Source organism: Pinus tabuliformis, chromosome 3_1 (assembly GCF_031772625.1).
Source record: "Pinus tabuliformis cultivar Carrire ecotype Pingquan chromosome 3_1, CPIR1, whole genome shotgun sequence".
NCBI classification, from domain to species: domain Eukaryota; kingdom Viridiplantae; phylum Streptophyta; class Pinopsida; order Pinales; family Pinaceae; genus Pinus; species Pinus tabuliformis.
Window position 1 is genome coordinate 158,937,302 of NC_142301.1, and position 19,224 is coordinate 158,956,525.

Here is a 19,224-nt window from a genome sequence, read left to right on the forward strand (position 1 = left end):
GAATTGGCTCATACGACCATTTTTACTAGCAGGACCTAGTTTCCCAAATTAGGGTTTGAAACATTCATGGAGTAATTTTAGGCATGAAACATCATGTTTTGGGGGTAAAATATTTCCACCTAACTATGCCACCATTTTATTCTACTCCACACACATTTACCTTTTCCATGGGGCAAAAATCACCTCAATCAGAGTCCATATGCAAAAGTTATGCCACTTTGAAGTTGGTCGTCCTATTTTGATCACCATAGTTCAAGAGGATGCCACATAAGCCCCATTATTCATTGAAAATGGGCTAAACATGTGATCATGATGAATATGACTCCATACAATTCGATATTTTAACTCTAGCTAAGAGTTGACGGAGTCAAACTTAAGCACTAGTAGGTTATTGGGCTATGTTATAACTAAGCTAGTACGACGAAAAGGGGCTCCATTCTATCTGAGTGCATTTTGCTACATAAATGAGTAGAGTAGTTGGATATTGGGTAGGGAGAGAGAAAACAAAGAGGATTATTGCACTATAGTAGCCCACAAGCCACAAACCTCACTTCTTTATACTTGCATCCATTTTCCATCAAGATAAAGAGAGTATGGCAGCCTCACCTTCTAACTAGGTTTTCTCATGAAAGGGTTTCCAAGGTTATATCTTGTGTTAATTATTGTTTTGTGAATTTTATTTTGATTATTTCTATTTTTTCACATAATTATAATTTTCATTCATATGCAATAAAAATTAATTTACAAATCCATAAATATAAGGACAAATAAACCCTCATAATGTAGATTTCGGATTATGTTGTAGTTGCTCGAACACCCTCCAAAATTTTAGCTTGCACTCAAATTTTAGAGTCTTCCTTGGTATTTTTCTTGATTTTTGCAAACACTTAAGCTCATTTCATGAGCTTTCTTAAAGTTCTTTGGCCCCTTTCACGTGTTGGATTAATTGTCGTCTTCTGGCATGTTTGGTTGTCATACAATGTTTGCGAGCCTTTTCTAGTGGTTTCAAAGGTCGATCTTTGTGTATATGAGTTGCCCCAACCATGTAAACATATGTCACATTCATGCACAAAGTCTTGAGCATTATCACACAAGTGTCGTCACAATTGTCCTAAAGTCTATCTTAAGTGTCGCACTTGTCATATCTTGTCATGAGGCAGTCACACAGAGGGGAATGCTTTGTTTGTGTGTTCCGATGATCTATGTTTTCATGTTGTCAAAGTATGCTAAGTGTGTGATCATAGTTCAAGTTCATCACAAGTCCATATCCCTCCCCACACTTAGCCATTTTTGGAAAATATTCTCAATTGGGAAACTTAGCTTCACTGGGCCTTGACTGAGTTGTGAAATACGTAGTCTTAGCCCTCTTGGATGTGACCTTGATGCCTGGAACTATACAGTGGGAATTCCCTTCCCTTTAGGGCCACTATTCTGTGAAATTACTGAGTACAACATCCTCCCTTGACCTCCAAAATTGCACAGTTGTGCCTCCCAGTTTTCCTTGAACTGCACATTTCACATCTTCAACCCTCAAGCCTTTTCCTTGCCTGTTGGAGCTGCATAGTGCATAGAAAAAATAGCCTCCCCTTGCCTCCAAAATTTTTCATATGCTTCTTCCAATTCCCTTCCCTCAGCAGGGACTCATTGCCTCCTGAAACTACACAGTTATTCCCTTCAATCCTCCCATTTGCGTAGTCCAACATGCCTCCTAAAATTGTGTAGTTTCTCCTCCTAGGGATCCATCCCATAGCCTCCACTTCCTACTTGAACTATAAAATTTGGTTCCTCAGTGGGCGTTGTGCAATTTCCCCCCTCAGTGAGGATTGTGCATAAATATCCTTTAGTCTAGCATGGGCTTTACACTGCGTAGTCTCAATGATTAAGCTCTCTCCCTGTTTGCTGGAACTATGCAATGTGTAGTCATTGGGCCCTTTCTCCTAACCTGTGACTTGGCCCGGCCTTAGTTCATGAACAATAATGCATCATCTTAGACTAGGGACTTTTTGAATTTATGTCGTCCTGCCATGAGTGAATTGTTGGAATAGGTACACTATCAAGTCATGGCAAGATGATGAAGAACGAGAAGGAGGAGGGAACCATGCCTAAAGGATCTCTTGCAGCTAAACTCACAGGTGGATCTATCAAGAGGAAGCAAAGGGATGCAAGTTTGCAACTACCATGCAAGAATTAGGATCATTGAAGACTCTGCATTACCAATACATACGGAGGAGAACAGAAAGCATTTCCAAGAAGACATCTAACACTCAGTAACAACAGTGACCTGACATTGCCACATCATCAAGTAGTCCATGTCAATAGTGTCATGTCATGTCATGGGTAGTCATATGACACATCGCCATTGTGGACCATGTGTATTGTATTCAAATTTATTGTAAACTGGAAGTCCAAAGGACTCACATAAATTGATGAGTCATGTAAGTTAAAAAATCATAGGAAGTTGAAGAGTCATGATGGTAGTCAAAGAATCACAAGGGGGGAGCATCACCCCTTGGTTATATATACCCCCTCATTATATGAGAAAAGGATTTTTCACCTTGTCTCCTCCCACAACGCATTAGAGAAATCAGCTAGCTCTTTGAGGAGAAAAGATTGGTTCAAATGTCCCGCAACTAGGGCTAGTGATGTACATTGTGTAGAAATTTTGAATAATATGACACATATTCAACAGAGATTATCCTGATCATACAATTTAAGCGGAACATGTATAATACATAATCTCCTCTACGTTGATCATCAAATTACAGAAGCAGAAACATCCACAGGCACACATAGAAGCATCAATCAAACTCATAAACACAGTATGTATCCCGGGGAAAGCATCTCGCTAAAAACCCCACACTATCTGTATATTATATTGATTGAATCATGTAACAATACAAAGCATAATACTTCTCACAAGTATCTCCACCTGTTACACACAATACAGCTCAGATTTGATCTCCAAATCTCTCCCGCTGCTTGCCTGCCTCCACTGCTCAAACCTGCTCGAGAACTGATGAGAATGGCTCACCAAACTCGATTTTCACCTGCAAAATAGTCACTCACTCTTTGTGGACGTGAGCAAAGGCTAAAATGTGGGCAAAATATGTGAGCAAACTCATTGGCATACTCAATCCCTTGATTGTGCAAGATCTGATGCACAACTATAGTCACAATTGATAGCAATCTGATTCTCTACCACTTGTCCCTGTTGAACTGAACATGCACTGACATGCAACTGAGTTAACTGATGTATTCTATAGTTGCATTATGAGTTAATAACTTGTGAATTAATTAATAACTAATTCACCCAACTCATCTTTAGTCTATTGATCAGTTAGACTAAATGCAACCAGTTTAACAAAGCTAAACTGAACACAACTCCATCAACTGTACCTCCAGTCCACTAAACTCAACTCACTTGAGTTCTAACTGAAGTCATGCATGCAACAACTCAACTGACTCATAAGAAAAACGAATTTCCTTCTGACAGCTGCATGTGCCACTTCCGTAGCTCAAACTGAAGTGCTCCAAGAGAATAAGATTAAGTTTATAGTCCAAATATTATTGTGAGATAATAATATTTGACTTTTCTATTTTTGACTTTGATCACTCACACTGTGATCACTCACACTGTAATCACTCACACTGTGATCACTCACACTTTCATCAAAAATAGAAGTCCATCTATTTTTCCCAACTTGATCAATCATCCATAGACATGATCCATATGTCTAAAAATAGACATAGTCTAAAAATAGACTTGCGCCAAAAATAGCCTGCGGGCCCACTTAGTGAAGGCGACTCTTTTCACTAAGCTCCATCATCTTGTTGCACTCTCAACAAGCATTTCTTGTTGCACACTTTTCAACACTCCCTCTCAACAAGAAAGGCTTCCTCTCAAACCCGATCCTGTAACTCTGGAATGTTCTCCATGCAACACATCTGGCTGGTCCACTTGCTCTGTCATCAAAGTCTCTGACTGCTATTGCCTCTGTCGACTGAAACTCTGCATCTCTGTGCTCTTCAGTATCTGACTACTCTAGCCTCTGTCACTTTGATCTCTGACTGCATCCGTGCTGCTGCTGGTTCTATCTCCCAGCATTGCATCCGCACTGCACCTCCCAACTGACCTCCCTGTTGGGATAGAAACATCCTCTGATGCTGAAGCTCTACCTGCAGCTGACAAGTGCTCCCTCTCTGACATCTGCGCTACTGCAACATCTCCATGCATCTCGCACCATTGCACACCTCTCTGTGCCACCTAGCACTGTGCAAAACACTTGTGCCTCTCGCATTGCTACAGCCTGCTAGCTATGCGCTGTCCTGGGATTCCCTGCACTGTCGCTCTCTCTGCCGCTCCATCCGCATCTGTCTCTACCCAATTAGTCAGTTCCTGCTACTACACATCGGGGCTCCCGTAGCAAGGTCTCATCCAAGAGGTTGGGTACCTCAAGGATCTTGCCCCTCCTCCTTGGGACAATCAATCCACATCACCCCACCTCCTACCTGGAGGTATGGATGCATGCGATCCCTCAGCCCACCTGGCTTGAAGTTTCCCCCTACTGGAGGTCTCTGGATGAGTAGATGTCTCTACTCGATCTCCTCTCAGCTTCCCTTGTTGTGGCTGCTCCACAACCTCCTGAAGCTGCTGCACCAATCGTGGCTCCTCCACAATCGTCTGAGACTTCTTCTGGCTCTGCATGTTGAGAGGTAATATACGCTCCCTCTCAACCACCAAGTCTCCATCAGTTGCCTTGCTGCTCAAGGCTTTGCATGCATCTTGAACCTCAAGAGCATACAGGTTCTTGACCCGTGAACCAATCTGCTTCACCTGTCTAGTGATGATGTGTCTAAGGAAAACCTTTCCCTTAGTAAAGACCACATCATATCCTTTGTCTTCCAACATCGCGATCGACACCAAGTTTCTCTTCAGTCCTGGTACATACTTGACATCGGTCAAGGTAAGGCGAGCTCCATGCTCCCTCTGAAAAATAACCGTGCCTACACCTGAGACACTATACTTCTCATCATTACCCATCCCTATGAGTATCTGGAGATCTTTCTCCTCCAAAGTACTGAACAAACTTTTGTCACCGGTCATGTGGAAAGAAGCTCCACTGTCAAGAAACCAACCACTTCCCATCATGGATGAAACCATGCATGCGAAGAGTGTGAAGTCCAACTCAAACTGTGAAGCAAGTGAGGCTGCCTCACCTTCAGATCCTTCCCCGGATCCCTTCTTGGACTTCTTCTTTGGGCAATTAGTAGCATAATGACCCAACTCATGACAACGAAAGCATCTCACCTTCGCCTTGTCAACCTTCTTCCCATCATTGGAAGAACTGGATTCGGAAAGAGAAACCTTCCCCTTCCCCTTCCTCGCCTTACTCGCTAAGGCACAGTTCTCCTCATCCTGCATGGATGAAGAACCGTCTCTGGTGCTCCGCCTGATCTCCTCCTGCACAAGATCCGACCAAAGTCTCTCCCATCCTGGCAATTTCTCCCGACCATTGACAGAGTCCTGATAGGAATGCCAACTCTTCGGAAGACCAAGGAGAGCCAAGCTCACCAAGTCCTCATCATCGACAGTAACCCCCACACTTCCCAGCTCATCTCGACACTGAGTGAACTTCGTGAGATACTTGGGAATACTGTCTCCCTTCTCGCATTTGATGTTTCTGAGTTTATCTTTGAGCGCCAGCTTCCTCTGATCGCTCTTGCTTTGGAATAATTCTGTTAGTGATTTCCACATCAAATATGGAGTAGCCTTTCCATGGAGGCTGGACACAATGTGATCCTTCACGCCCTCCAACAGAATTCTTCGACATTTTGCGATCTTCTTTTGCCAAGCATCAGCTTGAGTAGCATCAGTAGGCTTTGGGATATCCGTATCTATGAACTCCTTCAGCCCGTTATCATCCAATACTGCCTCCATCCTGTCCTTCCATGCAATATAGTTTGAGCTGCCCTCAAGAGCATACTCCAATCGCAATCCGTTGAAAGACATTGCTGCGTTGTCACCAAGAAAACACTGCTGCAAATTCGAATTCCACCAGCAACCAACTCAACTGCTTCCGATCTAGAATTCGTGACTGAATAGTAGATCTGATGATCAATCCTCGCTTGATATCCTGTAAAAATCTCTTCTACAAATCAAGCTGCTCCGATACCATGTAGAAACTTTTTCTACAATTATCTAGCTCCGATACCATGTAGAAATTTTGAATAATATGACACATATTCAACAGAGATTATCCTGATCATACAATTTAAGCGGAACATGTATAATACATAATCTCCTCTACGTTGATCATCAAATTACAGAAGCAGAAACATCCACAGGCACACATAGAAGCATCAATCAAACTCATAAACACAGTATGTATCCCGGGGAAAGCATCTCGCTAAAAACCCCACACTATCTGTATATTATATTGATTGAATCATGTAACAATACAAAGCATAATACTTCTCACAAGTATCTCCACCTGTTACACACAATACAGCTCAGATTTGATCTCCAAATCTCTCCCGCTGCTTGCCTGCCTCCACTGCTCAAACCTGCTCGAGAACTGATGAGAATGGCTCACCAAACTCGATTTTCACCTGCAAAATAGTCACTCACTCTTTGTGGACGTGAGCAAAGGCTAAAATGTGGGCAAAATACGTGAGCAAACTCATTGGCATACTCAATCCCTTGATTGTGCAAGATCTGATGCACAACTATAGTCACAATTGATAGCAATCTGATTCTCTACCACTTGTCCCTGTTGAACTGAACATGCACTGACATGCAACTGAGTTAACTGATGTATTCTATAGTTGCATTATGAGTTAATAACTTGTGAATTAATTAATAACTAATTCACCCAACTCATCTTTAGTCTATTGATCAGTTAGACTAAATGCAACCAGTTTAACAAAGCTAAACTGAACACAACTCCATCAACTGTACCTCCAGTCCACTAAACTCAACTCACTTGAGTTCTAACTGAAGTCATGCATGCAACAACTCAACTGACTCATAAGAAAAACGAATTTCCTTCTGACAGCTGCATGTGCCACTTCCGTAGCTCAAACTGAAGTGCTCCAAGAGAATAAGATTAAGTTTATAGTCCAAATATTATTGTGAGATAATAATATTTGACTTTTCTATTTTTGACTTTGATCACTCACACTGTGATCACTCACACTGTAATCACTCACACTGTGATCACTCACACTTTCATCAAAAATAGAAGTCCATCTATTTTTCCCAACTTGATCAATCATCCATAGACATGATCCATATGTCTAAAAATAGACATAGTCTAAAAATAGACTTGCGCCAAAAATAGCCTGCGGGCCCACTTAGTGAAGGCGACTCTTTTCACTAAGCTCCATCATCTTGTTGCACTCTCAACAAGCATTTCTTGTTGCACACTTTTCAACACATTGTAAACATGTGTCTTGAAACTTTTTCTTAATAAAAGAGGCCTTTTAAGGCCAACACGTTCTTCATGTATGGAATATGAATGTTTGTAAGACTATTCTATGGATGTTTGTATTTCATGTTTTCTTTCACATGTACTAAGATAGTTGAACTATTTCTGTTATTTTAGTGCTTATCTTATTGAGAATGTGTTATAATGGTTGTTATCGTTGTCCCATCCTTGTGGACTATTCTGTGGGGAATTATACATATATTTCCTTGTTTGTTGGTTGTAACGACCATTGCATGTGTTGTGGTATATCCCGCTGGATGTTAGATAGATCCTTCTAGTTCACATGTCCTTATTCCTAGGTGGTACTATTACCTCTCACTTATAGGTTCACTTCTCTTCCCCCTTTGCAGTAGAAGAAACTCGACTTAGTTGCAAATACGCACTCACCAAGCACACTTCCCTTGCTTTTTGAAGACACCATCACATCACTCTCTTGTGCTAATAGCTAGAGCCAAGGTAAGTCTTTAAGTATTTGTAAGCCAAGCCTTTATATCAGATGGGACTCCCACACCAAATGGTGTGAGGTATGATTGGGACTTCATATTGGGGAGTTCCCCTGAATGTTGGTGGGTCCATCACCATCGACATTTCTAATGCTCGAGGAGGGAAACCAATGTTTTATGGTTGTTAGTCCCACCAACACCATAATTTCATCTTTTGGTAAAGGAAGCAACGTTCATCCCACCTCCCCTAATCATGCTTCCGAAGTTAGTAACTCTTCCCAACCCATGCCTAGATTGTGAAATCCCATATGATAAGCTTTGGGCCATTCTCCATATAACCTGTCAATTTGCAAAAGTTGTTAGATTGATTCTGGGAGTAATTAGTCTTCCATATTCTCCAAAGAAGAACAAGACCACCCCCACAGGGATAGTAGTCTCGTCCATTGAAGAAGTGGTTCTCACCACTCTTGAAGAATTAGTAGACTTTGTGGAAAGGGAAGAAGATCCTCCACTCTTTCATGGGGGTAACAAAGGCAATATCTTACTCTCGAGCTCAAATTTTGGTGGGATAGGTGGAGAGAAAGAAGAAGAGGAAGAAGAACCATCATATTCTGATAAAGAAGAGGAGGAAAATGAAGAATAAGATATGGAAGATCAAAATTTGGATTGGATGGCTCAGGGCCCACTAACGCTTCCAGGTTTCCTGCATAAGATGTAAAATCATTCAGAGAAGTTGTTAACGAAGTATGACCCTGATAAGATAGTGAAGTTTGAAGACCATATGGATAACTTTTACCTACATCTGCAAACACTTGAGGTACATTATGATGATGTTTCATACAGACTTTTTACATGTACCTTGGATGGTAGAGAAACTGTATGGTATCACAACCTTCCTCCAAACTCCATCTAGAGTTTGAGGGGATTCAAGAAGATATTTCTTGAAAAATTTCTTGAAGATAAGACCCCTGCTATGTTATTAAAGGAGATGGGTAATCTTAGGATGGAGAAAAAGGAGAAAGTGAAAGATTTGAACTAGAGGTTCAATTGCATCTTGAAATTTTTTTAGAAAATACAAAACTTCATGACTCCATCACCATAGATTACTACACCTCTTCCTTTCCAGAAATTATTGTGCAATTTGTAAAGAAAACCGTGAAACATACATTGAATGAAAACTATAAATAGGATATTTTCATTGAGAAGGACTTGCATGCTATTGGAGTCATCTTAGATTATGAACCAAAAAAAGACACCAAAGACACAAGTAAGAGGTCTCATGCCTCTGTGAGAAAGGCTAAGGAGAAAGACCTAAATTATCTTGAAAGCCTAACTCATCTCATCAATTCCCTGACCACTGAAATGGAAGAACTCAAACAAAGAACAAGTGAGACAACCATGAGCAGCAAGCCCCCCAAGTACCTGTTCAAAAGGAGTGCAACTTATAAGAGTAGTAGTATCTAGCTGACAAAGTCTACGTAGAGTTCTAGTGTTGTCCTAAACATTGAGAAAATAGGCATGGATCAATATTTCACGTTTCATCAAGAGAATCATTAAGAAAAGACGTGACCACAATGGAACCAAGTCATGAGTAGGATGGTTGCACAACTTGCTGATTCAGCCATGGCTGAAGAGTAGACTGAGATTGAAGAGGGGAGGGAAGAAGCTACTACAACTGATGAAGCTACAAGTGGTGGGAATGTAGTGAACATGTTTAAATTTTTTCTCATAGCCCAAAAGAGTAACGTCGATAAGTAGCCTCTAAGTTATGGTCCTGCCTAGAAGTAGAACAACCAATACAACCTAAGAAGCCAAGGGCCAACCACCATAATTGAGTTGTTGAAACATGAATTCAAAGAAAACTTGTTAAGGAATATCAACCCACCAAATAACTCAACGCAGAACACTCAGAGAAAGTTTGGGAAAGAAGTTTCAACGAAAAGTGTTTCTGATTGTAGTAAGGACAAAACCATCCCTTCGGAAACCACAAACCAAGTGTCATCCCCGGACACCTTGGTCAGTCCTCCTTCTGTGGATTATAACATTGTAGATGTTATGAAGAAGGTTCATGTAAACATCTCTGTTGGCTTATTGGGGCCTGACCCAGGTTCAGAAGTGTTTTAGCCAAATAAATCCCGCACTACCGGCCCTTTCGGCAACAATCTGCAGAGTGTGGACTGAAGTCTCAGCCGAGGTAGTATGGGAGGGTGCTAGAACTAGGTTTCCGCACCCTAGGGATGTCTTGATGGGTTTTGGAGGAGTCGCGAACCAATCTGCGCACTTGTGTTACTCTGCACAGTTGTTTGGCCCTCGCGTAGCTTGGCGACGAGGTACTTCCTAGATCCCTTATTATTATTGCGATTATTATAGATCTGATCTAATTCTTAGAGTCTTAATCAATCATTCAATAGTTATAACCAGCACTCACTACCATAAATCTTAAAGATATGCATAAAACCATAACACAAGAATAAACATACAGATATGCGACCAAATGCACAATAATTCAGAAATGCTTATCTTTATTAATCTTCTGTTTCAGTACAATCCACTTCTACCCTGTGCACTTAGCTACAGGGGTCTGCGCACACAGCTGTGGACTCTACCAGGCCTCTGCGCACATAGCTGCAGAGCCTTCTCTAACCACTATCAACCCTGACTTGGACTTACAGACTCAGATCGAATATTGCATTCATAAACCCATAATACTCAGATCAGAACCAAAAATATACCTTCTACCCTTAGAGCCTCGCTCTATTTATACATTCCCATGGTCCGTGGACCATGGGCAGGCTGACTCGCTTTCTATTATCTTACATTATTTTCAGGTGGACAACCCTTTGACTTGATCCATAACAATTCACGCTATGTGCACTTCGCGGAACTTTTACAACATCAAAACCCAAAATTGTGTGCTTTAAGCCCCAAAACCATTACACAGGGGATCTATTGCCCAACAGGCCCCCAACACAATCATCATGACTCATCCCAAGTCACTTGGCTAGTGTGGTGATCTTCGCGCGAAGGTCATCCAACAACTTTTGCGCTTTGCTTACATCTACAACACATTCTTCTGCCATCTACTGTACCCATTGTACACGAGCCTCCGATGCATCATTATCAGTTTCACTTTCTTATCTGAGTTCGTATACTGCCTACATGTGTGCTAGCTTTCCCTCAATGTTGGCAGTGATCGTGAATGCCTCACCAAGCCAAGGCTAGATGCATTCTTTAAGCACTACTTCTTTTTGGCGAGCGGCCTCGACTTGTGCCTTGACAGGCTGGGCCTCCCTCATCTTGGCCAATCGCTGAGGGCGCAACCCTCCCTGGAGGGCACGGCCCTCCCTGGGGGGCTCGACCCTCCCTGGCATGGAGCTCAGTGATTACCCCATCCTGCAGTTGGTATAGGGTCTCTCTAGGAAGGGCGGCCATATTCAACCCCCAACCCCTTGTGTCACCTTCGGCCTCTTCTAAGATGGCGCCTATTGGTAACACTAAAGTATTCATTGTGTGAGTGCGCACCATCTACCCAGCTATGCATGTAACTTCTGCAAGGTTTGGCATCATCTCTCCTGGGGGTCGCACCTATAATGCCTACAGCTGTGCTCTGAGCGCCCCTAACACAGTTGTCTGCTCTATCATCAACTCCTCCAGGGTACCCTTAGTGACATCAATGGTCACCTCCCAGCCTACCCACGCGGCAGTGCAGCCTCTTATGCATGACTACGATCTTGGTGACCTACTGGCCCTACGCAGAACCTCCTGTCTGCGCAGCTCTCCTGCAGACTTGTTTATAGTCCCACACCTTCTTTCAATCGCTTGGAGTGTTGAGACTATGCTTTCCACAGATAGTCAGGTGGTCGCACCCCAAGTGTGAGACTTCAACTTCCCTGCTAGCCCGGGCTACGAGCACCTTTCACCTACCCTTGTGTCCATTAGTGCATCTCATTCTTATTTGTATGGTGCACCCCCCTATTTGGTAAGGTATGGTCACAACCATGATAGTAAGGTCGCAATTGTTTCTATAGTAGTAGGGTTGGCTAGGTCTGGTCCCATCATACCTAGTTTTGCGCGACCCGCTTGTGCGACTCTGATTTCTAGTTTGTTGATTCCTTCGCCCAATATTATGCTTTTCCTCCTCAGCCGTGCCCATTCTTCATCGAGTGCACGGAGTTTCAAACTCCCTTGCCGAATGGCTTCCTGTAACGGCCATATTCCCTTACCTAGGTCCCTACATTCAGTCTGAGTTGCTGGGGCTATGGTCGGGCGACTTCTCTTCATCTTCCTGGTTTCATCTTGTCTAATCGCTCATAGGGTCATCGTCGCACACCTCTTTTTTCTTATGGTCCTATAGGCCCATCGAACCCTTGGTATGCGTAGATTCCAATTGGTTTGTTTCATCCGGCGAACTATGTTCACGATCCCGCATGTTTTTCTAAATGCTCTATCGTGAACAAATGGCGGAATGCATCGCCTTTCCTGCTACCACGTCGGGTTCTGATTTTTGATTCTTAGTTGGGAAGGTGGTTGCGCAACATACGTCCGTATCCCTCGCCGCAAGTAGGTGCTCAAACCACTTCGTTCTTGCTGTCCCGAGCATGGTCAACGCTGGGGACCTCCAAACCATACATGCACCCACCTTCTACCTTTGCACCAGTTCCACCTAGTCTTCTGATGCGTACTCCACCCCTGTGCAGTTGTCGTATTTTTTGCACACCGTGCTGCTTTTGTTCTAGTATTGCAATTTCGCAGCGGTCTACAAATTCCTCCATGTTAGTTGCACCCCCATCTGTTGGCAGTTCCCTTGCTTCAGTCATCACGTGTCACAGTGTTCTAACCATCATATTACAATTCAACATTGTTACTTCATGCAATCGGTTCTACCATCGCTCTATTTCTTCATCCGAATCTGACGTGCAGGAACTATCGCTCTCCCATGAGATTGATCCGGATTTAAGCAGGAACGCAATAGATTACAGAGATAACCATAAATACAGAGATGCGATAACCATAAAAACAGAGATGCAGTGGAAATAATACTTCATTTCATTAATGGAGAATACTGAAATATGCTTACAAATAGAAATAACCCAGCTAGGGCGATGGTAGCTTATCTAAGAGAAGAGATGTGTCGGCTACATGCCTCTGAACTGTTTCGAACTATCTTTACAATGATGCTCGAAGGCCTATTTATTATTGAGAAACAATGGAAAACCCTTCACACTCCATAACCTAACCCTAGAAGATGAAACGCCAAATTGTGGGCCCCGTTTTGGGGTGAGTTGGACAGCCAACTTCCCGGGGTCGCGAATTGGTCGTATTATCTCCGTTTGACGCGCATGATAGCCCGTTGGAAAGATCTCTCTGAGGACTACGACGGAAAAGACGATTTTTATCAGAAAAATCGCGTAGATTTCCCAAAAAACGTCGTTTAGGGCCTCAAAACGGCTCCGGAAGTTTAGGACCCGAAAAACTGCTAAAAATAGTAAACTGTGCTATAATTAAGGAAACTGAAAAAATGAAAGAGACAGTTGTGGGGGTCCAAATGGGATAAGTGGGTGGCCACCAACATCCACCTGGATCATTCCTCCCCCCTTAGGAAGCAATGGTCCCCATTACGTTGAGTTCCTCCCTGAGATGAGGAAGCTTCTGCTGAGCTGGGTCTCTAGTGAGCTGTTCTGCAATCTCTGATGTATCCAGAAATGGTGGGAAGCATGGTCGGCGATGGTCCACATTGAACAATCGATGCAAGCGAAGGAATGGAGGAATGCTGTGCTTCAAAGCATTGTTGCCCACAGCCTTATTACTGGTGTAAGGACCATGTCGAAGCGGTCTGAGTTTCTGATGGGTTCTGGTAAGGCGTTCTCTCTGCAAATGTAACCAAACTTTGTCGTCCACCTGAAACTTGTGTGGTACCCCTCCGGGTAAGGAGAAGTTGTTCCTGTGTTCTATCACGATTGTATCCCTCTGTTGCTGCTGCTGTGTGGAGGAACCCTTCGCGGGGGTCATGGATGTAGCAACGATCTTCCCCTTACTTTGGGAGCGAACCAGATAGAAAATAAATTTCCTAGTCTGTGAGATGAGCTTGCTGCCTTTCTTAGCAGTGATCAAAGAGGTGGTGGTAGGTGGGGCTACCTCCGGTATCCTGTATAATGAATTATCCAAAGAAATGATGACAGCGCGAGGCCTTGACTCATACACAGCATGTCGCCTCCACAAGTATGGCTGGCCTAATAATACATCACAAACATCCAGAGGTGTAACATCACACAATGCCTCGTCTGTGAAGGGCTTGATGCTGTAGGGAAGGCGGCACTGCTGGTGAACTTTGAGATCTCGTCCTTTGTGAAGCCAACCGATACTGTACAGCTGTGGGTTTGGTGTAGTTGGTAGACCTAACTGCTTCACGACCTCTGCTAAAATGAGGTTCTTTTGGCTGCCATTGTCAACAATGAATTGCAGCGGCGAACCCTTCACCCACATCTGTGAGTGGAAAAGACGTTCCCCCTCCTCTGGATCTTCGGGCTCATTTTTCTGGATCTTGGCAGTGGCAACAGTGGCACTAGGATCCGCATCAATGATTTGCTTCCATTTTCCATCCCCCTTGTCGGGTTCCGGCTCAGAGTCAGAACATGCATCTGATTCGGAAGCCTTCAACTCGGCCACCAGCGACTGCTTGGTCCAACACTCACTTGTGTTATGAGTGGGACTCTTGTGGAACTCACACCACTTTCCTGTGTCCTTCTTTGGCTTCGTGGTGTTGTTCTTTTCTTGCAGCTTAGAGGGGTTGTCTTGGGTCACCCCGCCTTGGCTTTGTCCTTTGGGCTTCGGATTTGCAGATCCAAAGTCTCGCTTCTTCTGTTTGAACTTTTGCTCGATTTTGACAGCGTATCGGTATGCTGTGCCGAGTGAGGAGATGTTCAAGAACTCCATCTCTTCTTGGATGTATCTGTGTAGGCAGCCGCGGTATTTGAGTACCAGATGCAGCTCAAAATCTTTGATACCCAACTGCGTGCGAAGGGTATGAAAAATATTTGTGAACTCTGGTACATCTTGGTCTCGTCCCTGCCGCAGTGTGGTCCATTTGATGTATTTGTCCTCATAGCTTTTGACAGGGTAGTACTGCTCCTTGATGGCATCCCGGAAGTCATTCCAAGTGGGGGCGGCTGAAAACAGTGAGCCTGTACTTTCATCCTTCTGCTCGCAGTATGTTTCCCACCAGTCCTTGACGTGGGGGGTTGCTTTGAGAAGAGCGAAAACAATCTTTTCCCGACTTGAAAATTCATGAACAGAAAAATACCCATCTAGCAGATTTAACCATTTATCTACGACATCTGCGTCTATTTGACCCTCGAAGATGGGGATTTCAAAATTAACTTGTACCTTAAATGGTGTGGCGTTTCCAGAGTAGCTGTTGGAAGCCGATGCGTCGCCTCTGGGTAGCCGCTGAAGGATCTGCGCAAAGCTATCCATCATCGCGTTCCTTTGCCACTCAAGGGCTTCTTCGAGCAAGATTCTGATAGGATCTCCTGCCCCCTCATCTTTCTTCTCATCCGCCATGGGAGGTCGTCGAGATTTGCGAGGTTGGTCTTGCAAAGGTTCGACCAATTCAAGCCCTCAGAGATTCTCCTGTCCACTGCCGGATTCACTTGACCCTGGTCTTGCGTTGTTATCTAGTAGATGCAGTCCAGTTCATCATCACTGTCCTCATCGTGCACAGGTTTGGTGTAGCATGCTCCTTCGGCTGGATCCAACGGAACTATTACATGGAGAGACCTTTTCTCGAATATCATCTTCTATCTTTTTAAGTTGATGACTCCATTCATGTCCATGGGCCAGTCTATTCCTAACAATGCGGAGTAAGGGTTACTGTCATCCACAATTTTGTTACCTCAAAATCCGTTTGGGTGCTTTCACCTTCGATATCCACTGTTACTCCATGCAATCTTCCCGAGGGCAAGATCTTTTGCTGGTTTGCCATCTATAATTGAATAGGAGACCACTATAATGCGGGCCTGCCCATGCATTCCCATGTTTGTTTAGGTAGCACATTCACATCTGAACCTAAGTCTAGAATGACCTGATCCATCTCATAGTCACCAATCTGTGTCGCCAATCGCATTTCTCGCCCGGTGCGCAAAGCATGCTTCCCTAGTTTCTTGACCACGCATGGTTCACCCACCCCTGCGCACCTAGTTATCAGCTCTTGTAATCCCTTAACTACCTTATTGTCTTGTAGTAGCTTCCTACATGTCTCTAAAAAGGTAGTTAGCATAGAAGGATCCATTTCCGGCTCGAGTTGATCCTTACTACTTGAAGTAGAGGCCTCCGCAAAGCTCTTCTTGGCTTCCATAAATGTCTCCTTTGCACGTTCCAAGCCAAAATCAGGATAATTGGTAGGGGCCTTACGAACCCATGTATTCTCCTTGGGTTGCTTCCCTTTATCTTCCCCTGTGGTTGCACCGCTTCTAAGCACCATGTTCACGTTGGGGTCTTTTTTGCGTGGTTCATACCTCATCATTTGGATGTTTTGCATTGGAGTAGACTGAAGCACCCCTTTCTCACGCATATTTGCAATTAGTGTGGGGCAATCTACCACTTCATGATAAAACTGATAATAGTACGGACAACATGTTCTTGTTGGGTTCATACAGTCATGAGCGCAGTGCCCAGGTCCTCCACAATTGCAGTAGATTAACTGTCCATGGCCTCGTCCTGGTCCCATTCCCCCTCATCCTCGTACTCGTCCCTGTAACCCACTACGCACTATTGCTATGGCTAGATCTTGACCCTGCACCTCAGTCTACATCATGTAGGCAGGTGCTCGATCCATCAACAATTCATAACTCCGACAATTTCATTCATCGTGGCCCACCGATCTACAAAAGTTGCAAAATAGTTTCTGGGGGGTCTATGTAAACTTCTATAATAGATGAGAGTTGTCCGTTGTGTGCTTTCCTCCCACCTGACAGATCACACACCAGAGCGCCGGTGCCGCACTTGGCCCTGCCTATGCCTCCATTCTCAACGACATTGGTCCCCACCCTGCTAAATAGTTCACAAATACTAGACAATGATCCTTATCGTGGCCCTAGATTTTACATTTTATGCACCATACCTCTTCTCGCACTTTTGGATGGAGCACCCTGTCCTGTTTCAAACTATGCATCTCCAAGCATAGGTTTTGTAGTTGTGCGTGGATCTGTTGGACTCCCAACCCAAGATCCTGTATCAGAGTTTCATGAAACCTCATCACTATTTCCAATGCTTCTGCCTGGGTTGAAAGCTTCTGTTGTGATAGCGCCATCCTCAGATGTGGTGTCAAAGACGCCACAAACCATGTGCGGTGCTGCGCATCTGTCAGCGTCATGTTAGCCTCGCGGATCATGCTCTTCAATCTTTGATCTAGATCCCAGGGGGTTTCGCCTGGCAGCATCACGATCTCCTTGAATCTGATGATTGATTGCATCTCCGATTTTGGCCGGCTAAATTCTTTGTTTAATGCAATCTAGATTTCCGCTATTCTGGCATTCGGATGATCATTCAAGTGCTTGATATACCAAGTCAGCGTGTGATCCTGCAGCACACTTACCAAGGTGGCCTTCTTAATGTTATCATCCGTAACTTCGTGCGCTTCCCATACTGCTCTTACTACAAACCAAAACTGATCGGGATCTTCGCTCCCTACCCCTCTGAATACAGGCAACTTAATCGCGCTCATCATTCTAAACCATTGGTTTGGTGGAGGTGGTGTGGGTAAAGATGGGGGTGAAGGAGGTGATGCGAGTGGTGGTGTTAGTGGAGATGATAGCTGCGGGATGCGTTGCCTTATCAAACTGACCACACTCCTTCAAGATGCCCACGTGCGCTCTTCCTCGCCCACTCACGGAGGTGAAACTAAAGGACTATTTCCTAACCCTTCGATGCCTTTGTAGGCCCTCCCACTCTACATCGTTCCACTCATTAATGGATTCACATCACCTATTTTTCACACAATAGCATCTTAATCCAGGTATTCAATGATTTGATGTACTTACCTCACAGTCCCTTGAGAAAATGCCACTCAGCTTCATTGTAGCTCACGGTTGTGTCTATCGCGAACTCAGTGATAAACCCTCCTATTATCCGATCCAACCAATGATCTACTGCCCACGCGATTTTATCTTCAGATGCCTCTAGCCTGCGCACCAACTCTGGAGTCCACACTAACGGTTGATCGAGTTTGCACCTTCCCTGACTGTCAGCTAGCCTCGCAATCCAATCATACAGTTCTGACGAGAAGGTCGTGAAGAAGATCTCATGGATTTCCGTGTATATGTGGTGATCCAGCCACCTCTTCTCAGATATCTATGGAGTTTTCTTTTCCTGTACCATGAAACTACGAAGCTTCTGATCCAACCACTCTTCAATCTCTTTCTTCGTAGTGTTCCAGTGTTCCAACAATAGACATCCCTTAGGAAGATCTCGGTCCCGACAACGGAACCATTTGTTGGCTTATTGGGGCCTGACCTAGGTTCATAGTGTTTTAGCCAAACAAATCCCACACTATCGACCCTTTCAGCAACAATCCATGGAGCACGGATTGAAGTCTCACCCAAGGTAGTAGGGGAGGGTACTGGAACCAGGTTTCCGCACCCTAGGGATGTCTTGATGGGTTCTGTAAGGGTCATGAACCGATTTGCGCACTCGCATTACTTTGCATAGTTGTCTAGCCCTCATGTATCTCAGCAAGGAGGTACTTCCTAGATCCCTTATTATTATTGCGGTTATTATAGATTTGATCTAATTCTTAGAGTCTTAATCAAGTATTCAATAGTTATAACTAGTGCGCGCAACCATAAATCTTAAAGATATGCATAAAACCATAACATATGAATAAACATATAGATCTACGACCAGATGCATAATAATTCAAGAATGCTTATCTTTATTAATCTTCTGTTTTAGTACAATCCACTTTTGCCCTGCGCACTCAACTGCAGGGGTCCATGCACACAGCTGTGGACTCTACCAGGCCTCTGCACACACAGCTGCAAAGCCTTCTCTAACCACTATCAACCTTGACTCAGACTTACATACTTAGATTGAATATTGCATTCATAAACCCATAATACTCAGATTAGAACAAAAAATATACCTTCTACCCTTAGAACCTCACTCTACTTATACATTCCCATGGTCCACAGACCATGGGCAGGCTGGCTCGCTTTCTATTATCTTACATTATTTTTGGGTGGACAACCCTTTGACTTGACCCATTACAATTCACGCTCCGCGCACTTCGCATAACTTTT